At 31.5% G+C, this 26212-nt stretch overlaps 1 protein-coding gene across 1 annotated transcript in view; it reads left to right on the forward strand.

Moving 5' to 3' along the window:
- Positions 1-26212, forward strand: part of LOC101893878 (pneumococcal serine-rich repeat protein) — a 117057-nt gene that overhangs the window by 38757 nt on the left and 52088 nt on the right. Inside the window, exon 3 of the mRNA XM_059123385.1 lies at positions 12895-12929. The gene's annotated coding sequence lies outside the window, so the exon portion shown is untranslated. The remainder of the gene's footprint in view (positions 1-12894; positions 12930-26212) is intronic.

Genomic DNA, 26212 nt, shown 5'->3' on the forward strand with positions numbered 1-26212 from the left:
GATACGAAATGGACAATATTGGCCCATTCCTTCGGAACCTACGCCATAGAGGGTCTACAATTTGAATATTTATAACAGAAGTCAAAATAGATTTAAATAATCGAACATTGGCTGAGGGTATACATCTGTCGGAAAAACCGACTGTAACTTGTTTTAGAGAATTTGGATGAAAATCTAATTTTTTGTTGGTTAGCCCCCCCAAAAATGGTTTTAAAGGCATTTCTGGCTACATCGTAGGGAGTTATGGGGTTCCATTTGTTTTCTAAATATTTTGTATTTTTTTATTTTTTAATTATTATCTCTTTATGCCTATAAATTGCAATTGAAATTATATTTAAATATTCCATAAAAAAAATATTCAACAAAAACAATGCAAACCTTTGAGAATTTTTGTCACGTACTCCACTCCACTCCAAGCACCACCACACCATAGCTGGCCGCTGTGTTACTATCGATTATAATTTTTTTTATTTTTTATTATTGTACCGGTGAAAATAAAAAAGAAATTATTATTTTCATTTTATGGTATCACAACAAAAACAACAACAACAAAAAATTTATAAACAATTTAAACAAAACACACTGGCTGCCATTGTTGTGTCTAGCGCGTTTTTATTTAGATTTTTTTTTTTTTGAAAAGTATCCCCCAGAATGAATTTTTTTGCCCACCCATTTTGGGTGGCCACACAAACACACACACACACACAATATTTTGTTTTGCGTGATTAGATAAAAATGTTTATCGTCGAAAAATACAGACATCCATTCATACATAAATACTTACTGCTGGGGATTTTGGGTAAATATATGGAAAGTATTGCCAAATTTTGGTCATGTTTTTTGTTGTTCGAATCAAATTTGAAATTTATCCTCACATGTGCTATTATTAAATGCGATTTTAAGATAAGTTGGATAGCTTTGTTTGAAAAAGAAAAATATTTCCAATTTTTGTTGAAAAGATAGCAGATATTTGCTCGTTTTCACTCGGTAGCGAAACTTACTCGCGTGCATCAGGATTGCTGACCGTGGGGCAATATTGCTCTCTCTCTCTCTCTCTCTCTCTCTCTCTCTCTCTCTCAAAAGGTTAACATTTTCATAGAAAATAATTTACATTATAGGACAAGAAAGAACCCTCCGATTTTATGCAAACTTTGCAAATTCGAATATTTGCGTCACTGCTAGGTCAGGTGCGAAAATTGACCATATAGGCCAACTCCATCTAGTACCTCCCCCACAAAGGGTCAAAATTTTGAATAATTTATATCCCTAATAAAATGTGAAATAAGAGTCCGATTGTCTTCAAAATTCGCATATCTCAATATTTCCTCCAACACAAAATCTGGTGTGAAGAACGCATAAAACGGACTGATCCTTCTGGTACCTCCCCCACAAAGGGTCAACATTTCGGACTTATTATATCGCTCATAAAATGGGAAATGGGTATACGATAATTTTCAAACTTGACACATCTCAATATTTCTACTTACACAACGTCTGATGTGAAGATGGAAAATATCCGACCACTCCTTCTGGTACCTCCCCCACAAAGGGATTAAAGTTTTGAATAATTATAAATTTAATACAATCCGTAATAAGCATCCAATTCTTTTCAAACTTGACACATCCATGCATTTCTATCAACACAATATCTGGTGTGAATATTATATATATCGAACCACTCCTGCTAGTACCTCCCTCACAAAGGGGTCAAAATTTGGAATAATTATAACGCTCATGAAATCCGAAAAAAAACCTCCAATTCTCTTCATATTTCACACATCTTAATATTTCTACGGACGCAAGATCTGGTGTGAAGATGGTAGATCTCGGTCCACTCCTTCTAGTACCTCCCTCACAAAGGGATCAAAATTTTGATAAATCAAAAATCTCACAAAATGCGAAATAAGCATCCGATTCTTTTCAAACTTGACACATCTCAATATTTCTATTAACACAAAATCTGATGGGAATATGGAATATGTCGGACCACTTCTTCTGGTACCTCCCTCACAAGGGGATTAAACTTTTGAATAATTATAACTTTCACAAAATACGAAATAAGCATCCGAATCTTTTCAAACTTGACATATCCAAATATTTCTATCAACACAACATCTGATGTGAAGATGGAATATATCGGACGACTCCCTCTGGTACCTCCCCCACAAAGGGGTCAAAATTTTGAATAATTATAACTCTTATGAAATCCGAAATAAGAATCCGATTCTTTTCAAACTTAACACATCTCAATCTTTCTACCAACACAACAACTGATGTGAAGATGGAATATATCGGACCACCTCGTCTAGTACCTCCCCCACAAAGGGGTCAAAATTTTGAATAATCAAAAATCTCACAAAATGCGAAATAAGCATCCGATTCTTTTCAAATTTGGCACATCCCAATATTTCGACCTACACAAAATCTGATGTGAATGTGGAATATATCCGACCACTCCATCTGGTACCTCTCCCACAAAGGGGTCAAAATTTTCAATAATCAAAAATCTCACAAAATGCGAAATAAGCATCCGATTCTTTTCAAATTTGACACATCCATATATTTCTATCAACACAATATCTGATGTGAATGCGGAATATATCCGACCACTCCTTCTGGCACCTCTCCCACAAAGGGGTCAAAATTTTGAATAATCAAAAATCTCACAAAATGCGAAATAAACATCCGATTCTTTTGAAATTTGGCACATCCCAATATTTCTACCAACACAACTCCTGATGTGAATATGAAATGTATCAGACCACACCTTCTGGTACCTCTCCCACACAAGGGGTCAAAATTTTGAATAATCAAAAATCTCACAAAATGCGAAATAAGCAACCGATGTTTTTCAAACTTGGCACATCAAAATATTTCTATCAACACAAGATCGTGTATGAATATTAAATATCTCGGGCCACTCCTTCTTGTACCTCCCCCACAAAGAGGTCAAAATTTTGAATAATTATAACATTAATAAAATCCGTAATAAACATCCGATTCTTTTCAAACTTGACACATCCATATATTTCTATCAACACAATATCTGATGTGAATGCGGAATATATCCGACCACTCCTTCTGGTACCTCTCCCACAAAGGGGTCAAAATTTTGAATAATCAAAATTCTCATAAAATGCGCAATAAGCATCCAATTCTTTTCAAACTTGACACATATCAATATTGCTACTTACACAATATCTGATGTGAATATTAAATATCTCGGACCACTCCTTCCGGTACCTCCCCCACAAAGGGGTTATAATTTCAATTAACCAAAATGCCCATAAAATGCGAAATAAGCATCCGATTCATTCTAAACTTTACATATTATAATATTTTTAGTAACACAAATTCTGTTGTTAAGATGATAGAGATCGGACCATTCCTTCTGGTACCTCTCTCCCACAAAGGGTCAAAATTTTGAATATCCATGAAGCTCATAACTCATACTCACACTCATAAAATGCCAAATAAGCATCCGATCCTCTTCAAATTTTACACATTCAAATTTTTCCTTCCAACACAAAATCTGATGTGAAGATGGTAGATATAGATCCACTCTTTCTGGTACCTCCCTCCCACTCGACGGGTCAACTTTTTGAGTAATTGTTTAATTTATTTTTTATTTTGTTTTTTTTTTTAATTTTTTTTTTAATTTTGTTTTTTTTTTTTTAATTTTGTTTTTTTTTTTAATTTTGTTTTTTTTTTTAATTTATTTTGTTTTTTTTAATTTTGTATTTTTTATTTGTTAATATATATATACATACATATTTTTTTTTAATTAATACCGGATTTATTGAATAAATCCCTTAGATTACTTGTTTCTCTGAAAAGTACCCATGTCTTTAAAAAGAATCAGTGTTGGCAACACTGTTATCTGCATATCGATAACACACAAAAAGCACACAACTGTCAAGAGAGTAATGCATATAGCATTGCATGGAATGAAGGAAGGAGTGAGTAACGGCAGAGGGAGAGTTATCGAATCGCATCACCAACACCACACCACCAGCCATAGTCAGCCGTCAAGCAAAAGGCATGAATGAATTTTTGCCAAGTCAAATAAATGTATGACAACAACTGTGTTCATACAAATAAACGGTCGCGCACACCCATTCGTATATACCTAGGCACAGATATCTCTCTTGGAGTACATACCCCATATTATTTGTACATAGATATATATGGGCAAATAAATATCTTCCAGATAACGATAGAACCGAAATGAACTGAACTGAAACAACAAGAAATTTCCGCAGGAGATTAGGGAAAGAGAGAAGGGAAAGAGAGAAGGGAAAGAGGGTGGAGGGAAGTAGGGGTAGGGGTAGAGAGAGAGCGAGAGCTTACTGGGCTTGGATGTTTGAACAAACAAACAAACAACCGTTCAAACAAATGTTTGTTGCTTCTCTATACCTACCTTGAATGAGTTTGTATTTTTATTAACTTAAAATTATTAAAGTATTATTTATTGTTTGTTGATATTTTTTATTATTTATTATTATTATTTTATTTTATTTATTTTTACCTTTTATTGCTCAATTTATTTTTATACCCTCAGCCAGATGGGCCACAGAGGGTATATATCATTTGATACGGCCAAAACGTGCCTCATCTAAATAACGGTTTTAGACCCTAGGTCTCTTTGGACCAAATCCATTTCAGGTCATTTGGAGTCGATCTAGCAATGTCCGTCCGTCCGTCTGTCTGGCTGGCTGGTGCGCACGATAACGATAACTCCGAAGGGAGTATCTGATTTGATCCGAAGTTGGTATATCGTAATATTATTGTCAAACATAGATAGAGTTGGGAGATGGGCAATATCGGTCCACTCCTTCTGGTACCTCCCACACAAAATCGCACAATGTTCAAAGAAAATAATTTATTGCACTGCAAAATAAGGGATACGCCGATTTTGCTCTAACTTTGCATATCCTAATATTTTCATCAGTGCTAGGTCGGATGTGAAAATGGACAATATCGGTCTACTCCTTCTGGTACCTCCCCCACAAAGGGTCAAAATTTTGAATAATTACAACTCTTATAATATGTGATGTAAGAACCCGATTGTCTTCAAATTTTACACATCTCATTATTTTTATAAACCCAAGGTCTGGTGTTAAGGTGGAAAACATCAGTCCACTCCTTCTGGTACCTCCCCCACAAAATGTCGAAATTGTCAAAGAAAATAATTTTTTGCATAACAAGAGAAAGGATAATCCGATTTTGTTCCAACTTTGCGAATCCTAATATTTGCATCAGTGCTAGGTCAGATGTGAAAATGGACAATATCGGTCCACTCCATCAGGTACCTCTCCCACAGAGGGTCAAAATTTTGAATAATTACAACGCTTATAATTTGTGATGTAAGAGTCCGATTGTCTTCAAATTTCACACATCCCAATATTTTTATTAACCCAAAGCCTGGTGTAAAGGTGGAATACATCGGTCCACTCCTTCTTGTATCTCCCCCACAAAAGGTCGAAATTTAAAAAATATATATATATTTTCTGCACAGAAAGAGAAAGGATGATCCGATTTTGTTCCAACTTTGCGAATCCTAATTTTGTATCAATGCTGTGAAAATGGACAATATCGGTCCACTCCATCAAGTACCTCCCCCACACAAAGGGTCAAAATTTTGAATAATTACAACTCTTGTGATATGTGATGCAAGTGTCCGATTGTCTTCAAATTTCACACATCTCAATAATTTTATTAACCCAAGGTTTTGTGTAAAGGTGGAATACATCGGTCCACTCCTCCTGGTATCTCTCCCACAAAATGTCAAAATTTTGAAAGAAAATAATTTATTGCACAGCAAAAGAAGGGATAATCCGATTTTGCTCCAACTTTGCAAATCCTAATATTTTAATCAGTGCTAGGTCCGGTGTGAAAATGGACAATATCGGTACACTCTATCAAGTACCTCCCCCACAAAGGGTTAAAATTTAGAATAATTACAACTCTTATAATTTGTGATGTAAGAGCCCGATTGTCTTCAAATTTTACACATCTCAATATTTTTATTAATTCAAAGTCTGGTATTAAGGTGGAATACATCGGTCCACTCCTTCTGGTATCTCCCCTACAAAAGGTCGAAATTTTCAAAAAAAAAAATATATATATAGTTTCTGCACAGAAAGAGAAAGGATAATCCGATTTTGTTCCAACTTTGCAAATTCTAATATTTTCATCAGTGCTATGTCACGTGCGAAAATGAACAATATCGGTCCACTCCTTCTGGTACCTCCCCCACAAAGGGTCAAAATTTTGAATAATTACAAATCTTATAAAGTTTGATGTAAGAGTCCGATTGTCTTCAAATTTCACACATCTCAATATTTTTATTAGCCCAAGGTCTGGTGTAAAGATGGGCAATATCGGTCCACTCCTTCTGGTACCTCAACCACAAAGAGTCAAAATTTTAAATATTCATGAAGCTCATACAACACGAAATTAACATCCGATTCCATTCAGACTTGGCACATCTCACTATTTTCATAAACACAAGATCTGTTATAAAAATGATAGAGATCGGATCATTCCTTCTGGTACCTCCCCCAAAAAGGATCAAAATTTAGAATAACAAAAACGATCATAAATTCCGAAATAAACATCCGGTTCTCATCCAATTGCACACATCACAATATTTTTTGTTAATCAAAGGTCTGGTGAGAAGATGGGATATATCGGACCACTCCTTCTGGTACCTTCCCCACAAAGGGTCAAAATTTTGAGTTTCCATGAAGCTTATTAAACGGGAAATTAACATCCGATTCCATTCAGATTTGGTACATCTCAATATTTCGATAAACACAAGTAAACTCGGGTAAAGGATACTACGATCATCCCAAGAATAAAACAAAAATACAAAAACTTTTAAAAGAAAATCTAAAAAAATGAGAGGCAAAAACAACCATCACCTTGTTTTTCCTCATTTTTTGAATTTTTTATTTTGTTTTTGTTAGGCTATGGCCAAACTTTGTTTTTCACCTAAACATGTATGTAGCCGTCGCAGAGCATACAAACATTCATACATACATACAAACACATGCCGTGCCATGCCATGCCATACCATCCATCGCCGCTGCCATTGCCGCCAAGTGAAGAAATAGTAGTACTACCATTAGTAGCACGTGCTCCTCCTCCCCAAAATGAAAACAGAAGAGAAAAAACGTAAAATAAAAAAGACAACAACAACAGCATTTTAAACATTAGCCAAAGCAAATAATTGTTTTGTTTTACGACACTGACAGCAACAACAACAACATAAAGACGAATTTGACCCCCAGCCATATACCCCCCACCCCCTGCTACCATTGCTGCTGCTGCCAGTTCTCCTTCATTTGACACGCTCTCCCCTCCCCCTCCTCCTCGTCGTCGTCGTCGTCGTCGTCACACTCCCGCTAATGTACCAAGATAATGTCAATTTGTTTGTAAAATGTAGGGGTACTAATTGTATGAACAACAACAACAACATGTGTGACGTATGCGTACACCTCGTGTACGCACACACACATATATGCACATAACCTTTTAAAATATATTTTTTGTTTTTCATTTTTTTTTTGGAAGACCTTTGTAATTTTGTTTTTAAGACTTAATTTTATGCAAAATTCCTAGAACGAGAATATTTTATTTTGAAAATTTTTGTTTTGGGAAAACGTAGTTCTTATAGATGACTTTGGGCAGACTCTCTTGAAACCCCTTCAGGCCTTTCCTTTTTAAACATTGTTTTTGGACAATATTTTCACTCAAAACGTGGACATAAAACTATAATCGTAAATAGAGAATCATAGAATGGCTAGTATAAAATGAAAATTATTAAAAAAAAAATAAAAAATTGATAAATAAAAAAATAAATACAAATTAGCAAAAACTATATAACAAATAACAATTATACAAAAAAAATATTATATATTAAAATATTAAAAAGTAAAAAAAATAAATAGTTTAAAATAACAGAAATAAAAAAAAATAAATAAAAAAAACAATTAAAACATTAAGTAATAAATCAAATAATAACTAGTAAAACGTTTAAATAAAATCAAAAAATTAATAAATAAAAATTATTACAAACTATATAAAAATTAATAATTATATAATATATAAGTATAAATAAATAAAAAAATAATAATAAAAAAAACAATTATAAAATGTAATATAAATAAATAGTTAAAAAAATAAGAACTAAAAAAAAATAAGAACTTAGAAGTAAATCAAATAATAACTATAAAAAAAATTAAATATATATTTAAAAGGTTGAATGAAAAATTAAAAAAATGAATAAAATAAAAAAATAAATTACAAATCGAAAATATAAATATTTTATATATAAATATAAATATTTTAAGTAAAAAAATAGTTATATATAAAAAATTGTAAAATTTTAATAATAAACTAAAAAAATGAATAAAGAGAAATAAATTAATAAAAAAAATAAATTTAAATAATAAGAAATAAATAATTACAAATAAATAATTCAATTAAAAATAAATAAATAAAAAATGAGTGGTTTATAAAAAGTAAATAAAGAACAAGTACAAATGTTTTAAGATCCGGGCCGGGTCGGGCCGAACTTTTAACACCCTCCCACATGATATAAATAAACCCATTTTAAAATAAAAGAGACATTGTATATTGGGTCCACTTTCGTTTTTACCAGTGGAATTGGTTGGTGAAAAGGCTTAAAAATGCCGTCAAGCCATTACTTACACTGCCTTTACACGGTGACATTTTTTAACCATGCCATTTTTTTTGTTGGTAAAAGGTGTAGAGAGACAAGGATAGAAGAAAAAATGGCACGATAAGCCACCGCACAGGGTTACATGCAATTTTCTTTGCATTTCTTTTTTTGCTTCTTCCGAATTTTTTATGATTTTGACATTTCATATCGTTTCTTTATTGTAATTTTTGATGCGTTTCTTTTATTGTGATGTTATGTTTTTAGTGACTGAATTGTATAGTGAATTATATGAAAATTAATTGGAAGTATTAAAAAGTAAAAAAAGAAAGTTAAAATAAAAGTTAATAATGCAATATTTAACACCTCAATAACTTTTTCCATCATTTCTTCTTTAGATTCACACATTTAATTTTAAATCACTTCTTTATAAATATCTGTTACAAACAATTAGCTCTATACGAAATACTGAATAAAATAAAATGTCAGAAAAAATTCCAGGCACTATTATCGTAAAATGGCACCGCGTAAAGGCGCGAAGATTTACGCAGAAATTTTAAAAGAGAATTGATAAAAATGCCAGCTAAAAATTGCATCGTGTAAAGGCAGTGTTAATCTACATAGAATTTTTTGCTGATCAAGAGAATATATTCAAATTTCAACGGCTCTGGCATCAATTATAACAATTATTTCAATCCATTATGAATATAATCAAGATTACGATAGCGCGATTAATGCAAAAAATAATAAAGGAACACCATTGAGATACCTTCTTTCACCTACCAACAGTCACAACAATAAAAAAAAAACATAATCAGACAATTCTTGAGTACATGTCATTGCAAAAAATAACCCTCACTCACTCACTCTCCCTCGCTCACTCTCTGAGTGCATAGAAGAGCACAGAATTATGGGTTATTTTTCGAAGAGGGACTGGTGGTTCTCTACACATGTGCATTTATTTAAGTTTTCATTTTATTTTTGTTTTGTTATTTTTTCTTATTATACTATAGAATTTTACTAAGAATCTGTAGAATGAACATTGCAATATACATTTCGATTCACATACCTACATTTATTTTCTTTTTCAATCATTGACAAAACAGCAGCAAAAGGCGCATTTAGATAAACAATAAAAACACAAAAAAAAAAAAAGAAATGAAAGAAACAACACCAAAAATCCCCATATCTACAAATCTACAAATTTATTTTACGTTAAGAAAAAAATAATAAAAAAACACTACGCGCGCATAAATACGTTTGATTTTTCGGTTTGGCTTTTTTAATGAAATACAAAAAATAAATAAATAAAAAACTGTGTTGTTTATTCTAAAGGGGGAAAGAAACACAAAAAAATACCGAAAAACAACACTCATATTTATACAATGCGAAATATGTGTATGGACAGTGGATGTGGTCACAGTGGGATGAAGGGACACAACTTGTTTTTTTTTTTTCGAAAAAAACATAATAAAAAAAAATATGTAAACTAAAAATTACTGAATAATAATTAAAATAAATAAAAATAACATATAACTAGTAAAAAATAAGTAAAGAAAATAAATTACTAAAAAACAAATAAAACTCAGAATATAAAAATTAAAAAATATTTGCAATGTATTAAAAATAATTAACAAAAAATAAATGAATAGCTAAAAAATATATTAATTAAAAAAATTGAATGATTAAAATCCATTAGTAATAATAAATAATAAATTAATATAAAATTACATTAAAAAAAAATAAATAAAAATAAATAAACAATGAATTAAAAAAATAAATAAAAAAATAATAATGAATTAATATAAAAATAACTTAATAAAATAAATAAATAAATAAAAAATAAAAATAAATAAATGAATAAAAATAAATAATAAATAAAAATAAATAATAAAAATAAATAAATAAATAAATAAATAAATAAATAAATAAATAAAAATAAATAAATAAAAAATTATAAAGAAATAAAAATAAATAAAAAAATAAAAATAAATAAAATAGTTAATAAATAAAAAAAATTAAATATTGAATTAACATAAAGATAAATAAATAAAAAAATAAAAATAAATATAAAAATAAATAAAAAATATAAAAATAAATAAATAAAATAAAAATAAATAGATTAAAAATTTAGTGAATAAATAATAAAAAAAATATAAACATAATAATAAATAAATAAAAAATAACGAATACAAAAATTAAATAATGAATTAATATAAAAATAAATAAAAAAATAAAATAAATGAATGAATAATTAATTATTATATTATAATATTATATTAAACAAATTAATAAAAAAAAATAATAAATAAATAAATAAAAATTTAATAATGAATTAATATAAAAATAAATTAAAAATAAAAATAGAAATAAATAAATAAATGTAAAGCAATAAAACTCAAAATATAAAACATAAAAAAATTGATACATAACAAATTATGAACATATAAATATATGAAAATAAATAAATAAATAAATAAGAAAAAAACACAATTAATTTGAAAAATAAATAAAATAATAAATAAAAAACTTAATAGTGTATTAATATAAAAGTAAATAAATAAATAATAAATAAAAATATAAATAAATAAAAAAATAAAAATATAAATAAATAAAAAATAAAAATGAATAAATAAATAATAAATAAAAAATAAACAATGAATTAATATAAAAATAAATAAATAATAAAATAAAAAATAAATAAATATAAAATATAAATAAATAAAAAAATAATGAATAAATATAATGATTAAAAAATAAAACAGTAAATAATGAATTAATATAAAAATGATAAAAAATAAAATAAATTATAATAAAATAACTTTTTTTAAAATATATAAAGAAAAACTTTAAAATGAATAAATAAAAAAATAAAACAGAAAAAAATATAAAAAATAACAAAATAAAAATGAATTAATATTAAAATAAATAACAAAAAAAAAATAAATAAATAAGAAAATAAAAATAAATAATAAAAGTAAATAATAAATAAAAAAAATTAAATAATGAATTAATATTAAAAATAAATAAAAAATATAAAAATAAATGAAAAAATATAAAAATAAATAAACAAAAAATATAAAAAAAATCAAAATAAAAATAAATAAAATAATTAATAAATAAAAAATTAAATAATGAATTAATATAAAAATAAAAAATGGAAAAAATAAAAATATAAAAATTAAAATAAATAAACAAAATACAAATAAATAAAAAATAAAAATATATAAATTAAAATAAAAAAAAAAAAAAAAAACAAAAACACAAACAAAAAAATAAAAATAAATAATTAATTATTAAAAAATTATGTAATGAATTAATATAAAAATAAATAAAAAATATAAAAATAAATAAAAATAAATAAATAAAAAAAAAATAAATAAATAAAAAAATAAAAATAAATAATTAAAAAAAATAAAAATAAATAAATAAATAAAATAAATGAAAATATAAAAATAAATAAAATAAATAAATAAAAAATTTAACAATGAATTAATATAAAAAAATAAATAAAAAATTAAATAATAAATAAATATTATAATAAATAAATAAATAAATAAAAATGAATAAAAAAGCGTTGGCTTGTTTGTTCAGTATTTTGTTGTTGCAAAAAAAAAAATATAAAAACAAAAATATAATATATAATAAATTAAAAATTAATTAATATAAAAATAAATAAAACTCAAAATATAAAACATAAAAAAAGGTATACGTAATAAATTTATAAACACATAAATATAAAAATAAACAAGTAAAAATAAATAAAGTAAATATATGTAAATTAGAATAAATACCATATAAAAAATAATATATTTTAATTAGACATAGAACTAAATATCTATTTATTAATAAAATTAGTGTATAAATAAATAAATAAAATACAATAAATAATATATAAAAAGTAAAATATTTTAGTAATAGAAATAAACATTTATTTATTAATAAAACGTGTGTATAAATAAATAAGTAAATAACAACATTAATAAAAAATGAAACTTAAAATAAATAAATACACAAATATGTAAATTCAAAATTTAACAAATAATTAATAAAATATGAAAATAAATAAATAATTAATAAATTAAGAATTTGTTGACTGTATAAAATATGCATACTTATATTAGTTAATAATATATTCTATTTTAGTATAATTTAAAAAAATACAATTCCAACTCATATTAATTATTTTCTTCTTCTTTTTATTACAGCTGATTGTATTGGCAACAGAACAAAAAAAATATAAGTAAGTATCACAAAACATAATTAATTTTTTTTTATCAAAAAATAGTAATAATTTTAAGAATTTATAGATGATATTGCATTGAAGTATTTGAAATCTAATAACGAAGGCTTTAGCCGGCCAGTCTATTTTCAAATCCCATGGACATTTATGGTTTAAAAATTTGCCAATGATTAAAAAAAAAACATGACTATTGACCTGCTGGCTTTTTAATTTTATTTAAAAAAAATGTTAATAGGGTTCGTCCTTGGGTCAAAGAAATGACTTGTGCAAAATTTCATCGGGATCGGGCAATAAATGCGATCTGTACTTTGTTTATAAAAATACATGGACGGACGGACATTCATAAATCGACTCAGAATGTGATTCTATGCAGATCATCAAAAGGAACTATGGGTCTATCTCGTTTCCTTTTGCCTGTCACAAAAAATGCACAAAAACATAATACCCTGACCACCGTGTGGTGTAGGGTATGAACATTAGCTACTAGTGGTCCTTCAGTAGTCCTTCAAAATTAAAAAAAATAAGCAATTACCTGTCTGTGTGTCCATGAAAAAATGTTTTATAAATCCTTGAATATTGATTTCCTGGTAATTTTTCGAAATTTAATAAAAAGTCCTTTTTTGGTCCCTGAAAAAAATTTTTTTTTTCAAAAATTAAATTTAAATTTCAACCCACTGTGCATCGACGATCGCCCTACAGACTAAATCTATCAGCTTTTGCAACTTTGTATTGATTGCGAGCGATAAACAAATTTTGTTTATGAACGAATGTTGTGTGGATGGATGATCGATGTGCGGTGTTTTTTGTGAAGGCATGAAGTGAGTTGTTGGCGACCGCCGCTGCTTTGCCATATTCGTATGTATTGATGAACGGGCCGTACTTTCGTGTACTACAAACGTACAAAGTTCCATATGGTGGCAAAGAACTACAAAAAACATGGTAGTAGATCCACAGGCCAAGATATCAACCTGGGTAGGGAGGGAGGTAGGTCATTTGTTGGTGTTATGTAGTAGATAGAGATATCCGTTGGTTTGTTTATTTACGTATGAAGAGAAAATATGTATATGTAAATATAAAATATAAAAATCTAAAATACAGGGTGAGATGAAAAAACTGCAACCAACTTCAGACTGCTGTCATATCCAAGCCACTCATCCGACAGCTGTTAAACGTATTCCAGTGACAGCTCATTAAATTGTTTACAAGCGTACAAATGCATTTTGGTGAGGATTTTCCCGGAAAAAAGTTATTCGTGAAGGAATTCAAGCGGGATAGTGTGATTTCTTTGTATTTGGCTGGCGAACCACAAGTGGCTATCGTTAGAGCACACTCCAGCATTTAAATGTGAATAAATCTTCTGTGTGTCTCGTACCATCGCTCGTTACCGTGATACTGGTAGCGTAGCCCGACATCAAGGAAGTGGACGGAACATCAGCAGAAATGGTTCGAAAAGTAAAGAAGCGACTTGATCGAAACTAGCGTCGCAGTGGCCGAAAAATGCCTCGTGAGCTGAACATATCGCAATATTCCATTCGGCAAATATTGAAAAATGAGCTCGGGGTAAGGCCATTGAAATTCCAAAAAGTGCAAGAACTTACACCGCAACGGAACAGAATGAAAGTAGACTCAAAAGAGCTAAAGAGTTGCTTCGCTTGGCCAAAAGTGGTGAACTGCCGAATTTGGTTTTTTCTCTCTCTCTCTCTCTCTCTCTCCGATGAGAAAACATTCGTTGTCCGGCAGTTTGTAAACAAACAAAATTATCGTGTTCACTTGCCAAAGAGGTCAGCTGAAAATGAGCACCTTCGGTTGGCTACCAGAACTCACTTAAGCGCCGGCCATGGTGATAGTGTGGGCCACCATAACAGCCGACGGTCGCTCTCCGCTTGTATTAATCGACCGTGGCATCAGAAAAAATGCCGAATATTATTGCGAATATATTCTGGAGGGCGTATTAAAGCCTTGGGCACGCAAACATTTTGGCCGCAGACCTTGGACATTCTAACAGGACTCAGCACGCGCCACCCAAAAATGGTTACAAAATAAGGTGGTTCCTCGTTTCATTTCCAGCGCACTATGGTCACCAAAATCTTCGGATACCAATCCGTTGGACTATTGTGTCTAGAGTATTTTGGAAAGCAAGGTTGGCACTAAAAAATACCAAAGTGTCGATCACCTACCTCAAGTAAGCGCTTCGTCGGGAATGGGCCAAAATACCGCAGAGCAACATTCGGGCAGCGTGTGACGGTTTCATTCGTCGTTTGAAGGCCATAATTCGTGGCAAAGGTGACCAATTCGAACAAATCTAAACTTATTTGAAAATTTCCGACTATTTCCGAACTTTTTGGCTTTCATTCAATAACATTTAAAAAAAACCTGTAAAAATTATGGCGTTTGACTTTGTTGCCGATTTTTTTTATCTCACCCTGTATTATTATTAATAAATAATAATGAATTGAATTTTTTTTTTGTTTTATCTTCGGAGATTTTTGCTGACTGTTTGTTGTTATTTTTCGTTTTTTGCTTTAATTGGTTGTTTTTATTTTTTATATTTTTTTTCTGTCGGTTTTTGACTGCTCCTCTGTCGTCTGTGCCATATTATCGATCTTTTAAAGCTTTCATCGTTTTTTTTTTTTTTTTTGCGCTTCACTACACCCTCTCCCTGCTCTCCTCCTGCTTCTCTTACGCCGGCCAGTATTGTACGTCGCCGTCGTACGTTGTGTTAATTTTAATTAATGAACATCGCTTCGCGTATTCTTCGTCTCGCCAGCAGAATAAATAATCTTTGGTAGTCATCGCCATCGCCATAGCCTAGCCACCACCAACCACCACCATCCACAGCGTCTGCAGCCCCAACCAACCATCCAATCCATTCTCTAAACCTTAAAAATACTTTTTCATAATCGTCGCAGAAATAAAATAAAAACAAATAGCAACAACAACAACAACAACAATAAAATACTATATTGCGAAAATCATTTGAACGAAAGATAAGAATCAAGCACGCCGTCGTACACCGTCGTACAAATATGGTAATGAAAGCCGTCTGCAAATGTGAAAAGCAAAAAAATGAAATTGAAAGAAAAGAAAAAAACAGAAGAAGAAGACACTGCGTTCCAAAACAATTGAGGCAATGAATGCATGGTTCATTGTATTTGATTGGGTGTCCATATTTAGACCGTGAATATGAATACTATAACCACCCACCACCCCTCCACTCAGGTGTTGAAGGCAAGGTGTTTTGTTTGGCTTTCTTTTGGAAATTTGGGAAGGGCCACCTTATAATTATGGAAAAAAACCCACATTTATGATATTTGACAACCACGAAATTTAGTATCCCTGAAAGTACAGGTGGGACCTTGAAAAATATTCATAAAAAATTCAGGATTTTTCATCTGGGGGTCCTTGAAAAATATTTCTTTAAAAAATTTCTCTAAAAAACTGGCGATTATTTAAAAAAAATCTACGAATTCGTTGCCTGCAGGTCTGGTCTGGACTGTAGGTGCCCGGAAAATTTTTTCTTTAAAAAAATCCACGATTATTGTCCTGTGAAACTATTCTTTTAAGAATTCATGAATTCCCTGAAAAAAATATTTAAAAATCCACGAATATTAACCTGTGAGTCCTTGAAAAAATTCACGAATAGTTTGTCGTGAGTCCTTGACTAACCTTGAAAAATTCCCATAACTTTGGTGTGAAGGTTAAATTAAGAAAAAGTTGAAAAAAAAATTAAACAAAATTAAAAAAATAAAAAAAAATTAAAAAATTTAAATAATTAAAAAAATAATTTAAGAAATTAAAAAAATAATTAAGAAAAAATTTAAAAATATAGAATAATAAAAAGAACTAATTTAAAAAATATCAGTTGGTTTAGCCGACAGATTCACACCCTCAGCTACTTAAATATATTTTGACTTCACATGTTTGACCCTCTTTGAAGTAGATTCCGAAGGAATGGGACAATATTGCGCATTTCGTATCGGACCTAAATAAATATGATATAAATATTGCAACGTGCCAAGTTTGGACTATATCGACAACTTCCTTTACTTTATATGAAATACAGGGTGAGATAAAAAAAATTTCAACAAAGTCAAACGCCATAATTTTTCATTTTTTATACCCTACACCACAAGGTGGTCAGGCTATTATGTCTTTGTGCATTTGTTTGTAACAGGCAAAAGCAAACGAGATAGACCCATAGTTCCTTTTGATGATCTGCATAGAATCACATTCTGAGTCGATTTATGCATGTCCGTCCGTCCGTCTTTCCATGTATTTTTGTGAACAAAGTACAGTTCGCATTTATTGCCCTATCCAGATGAAATTTTGCACAAATCATTTCTGTGGCCCAATGACGAACCCTATTGAAATTGGAGATAATCGGTCAAAATTTAGATATAGCTCCCACATATATCTTCGTCCGATTTGGCTTTTATTGTGTACCAAACGTGTAATATCAGTCCGGATAGTATGGAATTTTGCACATACAACCAAATTAGGCCTGAAAATAAGTATGCCAAATTTGATCGAGATCGGTTCAGATATAGCTATAGCTCCCATATATATTTTTCATCCGATTTGATATTTTAGTCCTCCGCAGCCGTAATATGCACTCTGTAACAACAATATTTGGGGAAATATATCAAATATAGCTCAGAAATACATTTACTAAATTTTATTGAGATCGGTTCAGATTTTGGATATAGCTCCCATATATAACTTCGTCCGATTTACCTTTTATTGTGAACCAAACGTCTAATATTTGTCTAAATCGGATGAAATTTGGCACTTACGACCTATTTGAGTCTAGAAGCTAGTATGTCAAATTTGGTGTAGATCGGTTCAGATATAGCTATAGCTCCCATATATACTGTTCATCCGATTTGTTACATTTGTTACCCACAGCCATAATATGCACTCCGTAACAACGATATTCAGGGATATATATGAAAAACAGTTCAGAAATATCTTTGCCAAATTTTATCAAGATCGGTTCAGATTTGCAAATAGTTCCCATATATATTTTCAACTGATTTCAAATTAATTGTGCACCAAATGAGCAATACAAGTCCGAATTTAAAAGATACAAATGCTTCGGCATATTTAGTCCTTTGAACTTTAAATTATAATTATAATCATGGCGTGTATGATTGAATTCTCCCATAAAAACTTTAAATTTTTATGCGGAGCTCTACTAAATTAGCAATGTGGTGTAGGGTATCATAGGTATCGGCCCGCCCGACTTTAAGGCTTTCTCTACTGGTTTAGTCCTTGAAATATTCTTTAACAATGTCCATGACTATTTGCCTGTGGGACCAAATGAAAATACTCTATTAAAAAAATTAAAATAATTAAAAAAAATTTAAATAATTAAAAAAAAAATAAAAAAGAATTAAAAAAAAATAAAATAATTAAAAAAAAAATTAAAATAATTAAAAAAAAATCAAATAATTAAAAAAAAATTGAAAAAATTGAAAAAAATTACTAAATTAATCGGCCCCGCTCGACTTTAAGATTTTCGTTACTTGTATAGTCCTTGAAATATACTTTAACAAAGTGCATGACTATTTGTCTGTGGGACCAATGAAAATACTCTATTAAAAAAATTTAAATAATTAAAAAAAAAAAATTAAAATAATTAAACAAAATTAAAATAATTAAAAATTTAAAATAATTAAAAAAATTTAAAATAATAAAAAAATTAAAAAAAAAAATAAAAAAAAATTAAAAAAAAAAATAAAAATAAAAAAACTAATTTAAAAATTATCAGTTGGTTTTGCCGACAGATTCACACCCTCAGCTATTGTTCGACTACTTAAATATATTTTGACTTCACATGTTTGACCCTCTATGGAGTAGATTCCGCAGGAGTGCGAAAATATTGTCCATTTCGTATCGGACCTAAATATATATGATATAAAAAAATTGCGACGTGCCAAGTTTGGACTATATCGACTACTTCTTAAACTTTATATGAAATACAGGGCGAGATAAAAAAAACTGCAACAAAGTCAAACGCCATAATTTTTATTTTTTTTTTAAATTTTTTTTTTTAATGAAAGCAAAAATATCGGAAATTGCATCAAATTTTAGAAGAAGTTTAAATTTGGTCGAATTCGTCACCTTTGGCACGGATTATGGCCTTCAAACGGCCGGCACATGCTGCCCGAATGTTGCTCTGCGGTATTTTGGTCCATTGCCGGCGAAGCGCTTGCTTGAGGTAATCGACACATTGGTATTTTTTAGTGCCAATCCCTGCTTTCCAAAATACTCCAGACACAACAGTCCAACGGATTGGTATCCGGAGATTTTGGCGGCCATTGTGCGCTGGAAATGAAGCGAGGAACCACCTCATTTTGTAACCATTCTTGGCGTGGCGTGTGCTGATTGTGATGGTGCTGAGTCCTGTTGGAATGTCCAAGGTCTGCGGCCAAATGTTTGCTATTAGTCTATTTTCTTTCTGTTCTGTTGCGGTGTAAGTTCTTGCATTTTTTGGAATTTCAATGGCTTTACCCCAATTCCATCGCGAATAACTTTTTTTCTGGAGAAGTCTCACCATAATGCTTTTGTACGCTTGTAAACAATATAATGAGCTGTCACTGGAATAATTTTAACAGCTGTCGGACGAGTTGCTTAGAAATGACAGCATTCTGAAGATGGTTGCAGTTTTTGATCTTACCCTGTATATGTTTTATCCGATTTGGGGTTTTTAGTCCCTCATATGCGTAATATGCAATCCACAAGAATAATCTCTGATGCCAAATATCAAATACAGCCCAGAAAAATCTCTGAAAATTTGTATAAAAATCGGTGCAGATTTGGATATAGCTCTCATATATATCTTCAACCGATTTCGCGTTAATTGGGCACCAAATGGCCAATATCAGTCCAAATGACCTAAATTTTGGCACATCCCACCGAATTTAGTCTAGAAGCAAGTATATGAAATTTCGTGAGAATCGGTTCTGATATAGCTATAGCTTCCATATATATGCTTTATCCGATTTGGGGTTTTAAGTCCTTCAGATGCTTAATATCCACGCCACAAGAATGATATTTGGTACCCGATATCAGGTACAGCCCAGAAATACCTCTGCCAAATTGTATCAAAATCGGTGCAGATTTGGATATAGCTCTCATATATATCTTCAACCGATTTCGCGTTAATTGGGCACCAAATGGCCAATATCAGTCCAAATGACCTAAATTTTGGCACATCCCACCGAATTCAGTCTAGAAGCAAGTATATGAAATTTCGTGAGAATCGGTTCTGATATAGCTATAGCTTCCATATATATGCTTTATCCGATTTGGGGTTTTAAGTCCTTCAGATGCTTAATATCCACGCCACAAGAATGATATTTGGTACCCGATATCAGGTACAGCCCAGAAATACCTCTGCCAAATTGTATCAAGATCGGTGTAGATTTGGATATAGCTCCCACATGTATATATTTATCCGATTTTGGGGTTTTTGTGCACCAAATGGCTAATATCAGTCAAAATGACCTGAATTTTGGCAGACCCTTCTGAATTCAGCCTAGAAGCAAGTATATGAAATTTGGTGAGAATCGGTTCGGATATAGCTATAGCTCCCATATATATCTTTCATCCGATTTGGGGTTTTAAGTCCTTCACATGCGTATTATGCCTTCGACAACCATGATATTTGGTACCAGATATTAGATACAGCTCAGAAATAAATGTTTAAAATTTTGTCAAAATCGGTTTAAATTTAGATATAGCTCCCATATATATCTTCAACCGATTTCGGGTTAATTGTGCACTAAATTGCCAATATCAGTCCAAATGACCTGAATTTTGGCACATCCAAACGAATTCAGTCTAGAAGAAAGTACATCAAATTTGTTGAAAATCGATTCAGATATAGCTCCCATATATATGCTTCATCCGATTTGGGGGTTTAGATTATTTAAAAAAAAAATAGTCTACGAATTCGTTGCCTATAGGTCTGGTCTGTAGGTCTCCGAAAAAAATGTTCTTTAAACAATCCACAATTATTGTCCTGTGAAACTATTCTTTTAGGAATTCATGAATTCCCTGAAAAAAAAATATTTAAAAGTCCACGAATATTAGCCAGTGAGTCCTTGAAAAAAATCTTTAAAAAATTCACAAATACTTTGTCGTGAGTCCTTGACAAACCTTGAAAAATGCCCCTAACTTTGGTGTGAGAGATTTTAAAAAATCCACGATTATTGGTCTGTGGGTCCCTCGTTTTTTAGTCCTTGAAATATTCTTTAACAAATTTCATGACTATTTGTCTGAAATAATTAAAAAAAATAAAAAAAAATTAAAAATAAAATTAAAAAAAATTAAAAAAAATTAAAAAAAATATTAAAAAAAAAATATTAAAAAAAATTAAAAGAAAAAATAAAAAAATGACAAATGTTGAAAAATTCCTCTAAGTTTGGTGTGGTTTTATTTAAAAAAAATCCACGATTATTGGTCTGTGGGTCCCTCGTTTTTTGACCTTGAAATATTCTTTAACAAAATCCATGACTATTTGTCTGAAATAATTAAAAAAAATAAAAAAAAAAATTAAAAAAAAATTAAAAAAAAAATTGAAAAATATTAAAAAAAAAATATTAAAAAAAAAATATTAAAAAAAAAATTAAAGAAAAAATAAAAAAAAAAATGACAAATGTTGAAAAATTCCTCTAAGTTTGGTGAGAAGGTTTTATTTTAAAAAAATCCACGATTATTGGTCTGTGGGTCCCTCGTTTTTTGACCTTGAAATATTCTTTTACAAAATCCATGACTATTTGTCTGCGGGACCAAGTGAAAATACTCTATTAAAAAAATAAAAAATAAAAAAAATAAAAAATAAAAAAAATAAAAAAAATAAAAAATAAAAAAAATAAAAAATAAAAAAATAAAAAATAAAAAAAAAATAAAAAAAATAAAAATAAAAAAATAAATAAAAATAAAGAAAAATAAATTAAAAATAAAAAAAATAAAAAATAAAAAAAAAAATAATAAAAAAAAATAAAAAATAAATAAAAAATTAAAAAAAAAAATTTTAAAATTTTGGCACATCCGACCGAATCAGTCTAGAAGCAAGTACTTCAAATTTGGTGAAAATCGGTTCAGATATAGCTATAGCTACCATATATATTTTTCATCCGAATTGGGGTTTTTAGTCCCTCAAATGCGTAATATGCCTTCGACAACCATGATATTTGGTACCAGATATCAGATACAGCTCAGAAATAATTTTTTAAAATTTTATCAAGATCGGTTCAGATTTCGATAAAGGTCCCGTATATGTCTTCAACCGATTTCCTGTTATTTGTGCACCAAAGGGAGTGCATTTTGGAAATTCCGACTTCAGTCATTCTAATTTTTTTTTTTTCAAGATCGTTTCCTTTTGCTTTCTCAATAATAAGAGGACCTTCTTCTGTCCTTCCCTCTACTCTCTCTCCATTTGGGAGAAGAAAACCTTCAACAAGTTTATTGCCCTCCCACCATTTATAGTTTTAATGAAATGCCCAGGGCCGTTGCTTTTCCCCGTTGTTGCATTATTTGATGGCTGTGTTGTTGTGGTTGTTGCTGTTGTTGTTTTAATGAATGCAAAGTGCATTTTGTTGAATATTTTAAAAATGGAATTATAAATTTTAATTAAAAAAATAAAACTTTTTCACAGAATGTTGAGAAAAAAAACGAAAACAATTTACATTGACAAGATAAGTTCGGACCGAGCCGGCTGCCTACGCAAAAGTACCCCCTAACTGCCAGCCGCCACCCCGCCTGCAGTGGAGATGAGATGCAGGCCAGGCGCCGTATACGCCTAGACAAAGCAAGCTAGGCAGGCAGGCAGGCAGCCAGCCAGCTATTAGTTTGACCCAAACAGCCACAGCAGCCCACACAGAGGAGATATTCATTAACTGGGCAATGCTGATCCAGAGCTACGCCATTGTTTTGCAAGATCTTGAATTACCCAGCCCACGAAGATAAATTGGATGAGGAGTGAATGGATGGATGGATCATCATAAATTTTTTTATTGTTGGCTATTGTTACAAAAACAACTACAACAACAACAGCAACGACTTACAATTCGCCATGACTCAAAGCCGAACATTTTACATTGGCCTGACTATGCCTCTCCACTCCTCCTCCCCTCCCCATAAACAGCTGTAATTAATTATTTTTTCAAGCCTAGCCTAAGCTAATGTTCCGCCAGATGTAAACTCCAAGACAAACGAATAGAAACAACAACAGCGATACACACGAAGACTAATTATGCAATTTATTCCAACAACAACAGCAGCATCAGCAACGATAACCAAAAAAGGCTATCTTTGCCCCGCCAAGATAAACAGATTTTTCATCTCGAAATTTATGGACGGAATGGTCTTGTCAATGTGTCAATCATTTAAATGAAATCGCTCCGGCACGCTTAGATACAGACCAACAATCGCGCGCGCACACACCACGTTTGTGTCAATTAATTGGCCCGCCAAAGAACCGGATTATTTTATGGCGAGAAGATGGAATTGAATTGTTTAAACAATTGTTGGTCGGGCCAACAAACAAACCAGTTCCACAATAAAAATAATTTTGAAAAAAAAATATCAGCTACAACTTTGTTGCTTTCAAGGTGAGGCAGGGCTAAGATAATTGGATAGGAAAACCCATTAACAAATTGCTCTTCTTCTTCTTCTTCTTCTCTAGAGGAGTAGAAGAAGTTCTCCCTCTTCTTCTTTTCCAGAGGAGTAGAAGAAGTTCTCCCTCTTCTTCTTCTCCAGAGGAGTAGAAGAAGTTCTCCCTCTTCTTCTTCTCCAGAGGAGTAGAAGAAGTTCTACTTCTTCTTCTTCTCCAGAGGAGTAGAAGAAGTTCTCCCTCTTCTACTTCTCCAGAGGAGTAGAAGAAGTTCTCCCTCTTCTTCTTCTTCTCTAGAGGAGCAGAAGAAGTTCCACTTCTTCTTCTTCTTCTTCTCTAGAGGAGCAGAAGAAGTTCCACTTCTTCTTCTTCTTCTCTAGAGGAGCAGAAGAAGTTCCACTTCTTCTTCTTCTTCTCTAGAGGAGCAGAAGAAGTTCCACTTCTTCTTCTTCTTCTCTAGAGGAGCAGAAGAAGTTCTCCCTCTTCTTCTTCTTCTCTAGAGGAGCAGAAGAAGTTGTCCCTCTTCTTCTTCTTCTTCTCTAGAGGAGCAGAAGAAGTTGTCCCTCTTCTTCTTCTTCTTCTCTAGAGGAGCAGAAGAAGTTCTCCCTCTTCTTCTTCTCTAGAGGAGCAGAAGAAGTTCTCCCTCTTCTTCTTCTTCTTCTTCTCTAGAGGAGCAGAAGAAGTTCTACGTCTTCTTCTTCTTCTCTAGAGGAGCAGAAGAAGTTCTCCCTCTTCTTCTTCTTCTTCTTCTCTAGAGGAGCAGAAGAAGTTCTCCCTCTTCTTCTTCTTCTTCTCTAGAGGAGCAGAAGAAGTTCTCCCTCTTCTTCTTCTCTAGAGGAGCATAAGAAGTTCTACTTCTTCTTCTTCTCCTCTAGAGTAGCAGAAGAAGTTCTACTTCTTCTTCTTCTTCTCCTCTAGAGTAGCAGAAGAAGTTCTACTTCTTCTTCTCCTCTAGAGGAGCAGAAGAAGTTCTCCCTCTTCTTCTTCTTCTTCTTCTTCTTCTCTAGAGGAGCAGAAGAAGTTCTACTTCTTCTTCTTCTTCTCTAGAGGAGCAGAAGAAGTTCACCTTCTTCTTCTTCTTCTCTAGAGGAGCAGAAGAAGTTCACCTTTTTCTTCTTCTCTAGAGGAGCAGAAGAAGTTCTCCTTCTTCTTCTTCTCCAGAGGAGCAGAAGAAGTTCTCCTTCTTCTTCTTTTCCAGAGGAGCAGAAGAAGTTCTCCTTCTTCTTCTTTTCCAGAGGAGCAGAAGAAGTTCTCCTTCTTCTTCTTCTCTATTTAGCCCCAGATCTGGAAGTCTTTCATATAATAAGTCTGGATATCTCTATTTTTCTTTTTTATATATTTTTTTAACAGATTAAAATTGTTCTTCATATCTGTCCATTGACTCTGAAGCTGTCAATCTCAACAAATCCCGCACACACCCATTCACATAAAAACAACGCATTTTAATTGGGGTCATCTTTGACAAATTTGCAATGAAGTTTGGTCTGCATTGACAAATTGCGATCTCTGTTGCTGTTATCCCATGGGAGAGAAGTCCTCTCGCTCTCTCTGTTTTTCTCTTTCTCTCTCTCGAGTCTTTGTTTTAATCAAATTCTTTCATGCCATCATTCAAACCACAAACGATGACAATTATATTTGCCTTAATTAACGTTTATTTTGTTTCTGTTGTTGTTGTTGTTGTTGTTCTTGCTGTTGCTAGCTTCCATTTTCTTTTATTGCACAACTTTATGTTGCAACAACAACAAGAAAAAACTATTCTACTCTTGTTGCTGGGCACATGGGATGCACTCGGCACTCCGGCAGTCAGTGGCCAGGAAAATAAAGCTTTGCTTGTCGCATTAAATGATAGACAGATGTGTGGACGGACGGACGGACAGGAGTTGCTGCTGCCTGCCATGGTTGACATCTCTCAGCTCGTTCAGAGCCACAACAACAACAACAACCGTTTGATGAGACGGATTGAATTCTTCAGCTAGCAACAACTCAATTTTTATACAACAGCGACAACAACAACGACACAGAAAGAAGTAAGAACAAGCATAGAAGACTACACCAAGAACGAGGAGTACCGATTGGTTGTGTGTAGTAGTCGTAGCGATGATGGAGTCCATAAAAAGTGGAATACTCCCTGGCTTGCGGGCACATACGAGAATCCCTTTTTACGATGTGATGATAAGGCGGCAAGGCATGGTCGGGCAGGCAAGCAAGGTGGGTTAAAAAGGGTAGCCAGGGAAGTGGAGAAGAAACAGCCAGCAAAAAGTATTCCAGAAAAATGTGCAGTGACAACAGTAACACCACACACACACACTCGCACACAATTCCTTCTACTCTATTCTTGCACATGGATACACAACCATAACCCAACCACATGCAACAATGCACACCATGTTGTGTGGGATGGATGGGGTGGTGTTATTGAATGAGTCGGAGAGAGAGAGTGCGAGGTGGGGGGGAGAACCAAAGACTTTATTACGAGGAATTAAATAAAACATAACAGTCAGTCTCATTGCAAAGAGTTGTGAAAAATCAAAACTCTCAGCTTCTCGGCATTTTGCCACCTCTCTCCCTCCCTCCCACTCACCGAGACATACAGCAACCGTCGTTGGATGCAACGAAGCCAACCATGCAGCTGTAAATTAAACGACGACTCATAGAAATAAAC

Source organism: Musca domestica, unplaced genomic scaffold (assembly GCF_030504385.1).
Source record: "Musca domestica strain aabys unplaced genomic scaffold, Musca_domestica.polishedcontigs.V.1.1 24, whole genome shotgun sequence".
Taxonomy (NCBI): domain Eukaryota; kingdom Metazoa; phylum Arthropoda; class Insecta; order Diptera; family Muscidae; genus Musca; species Musca domestica.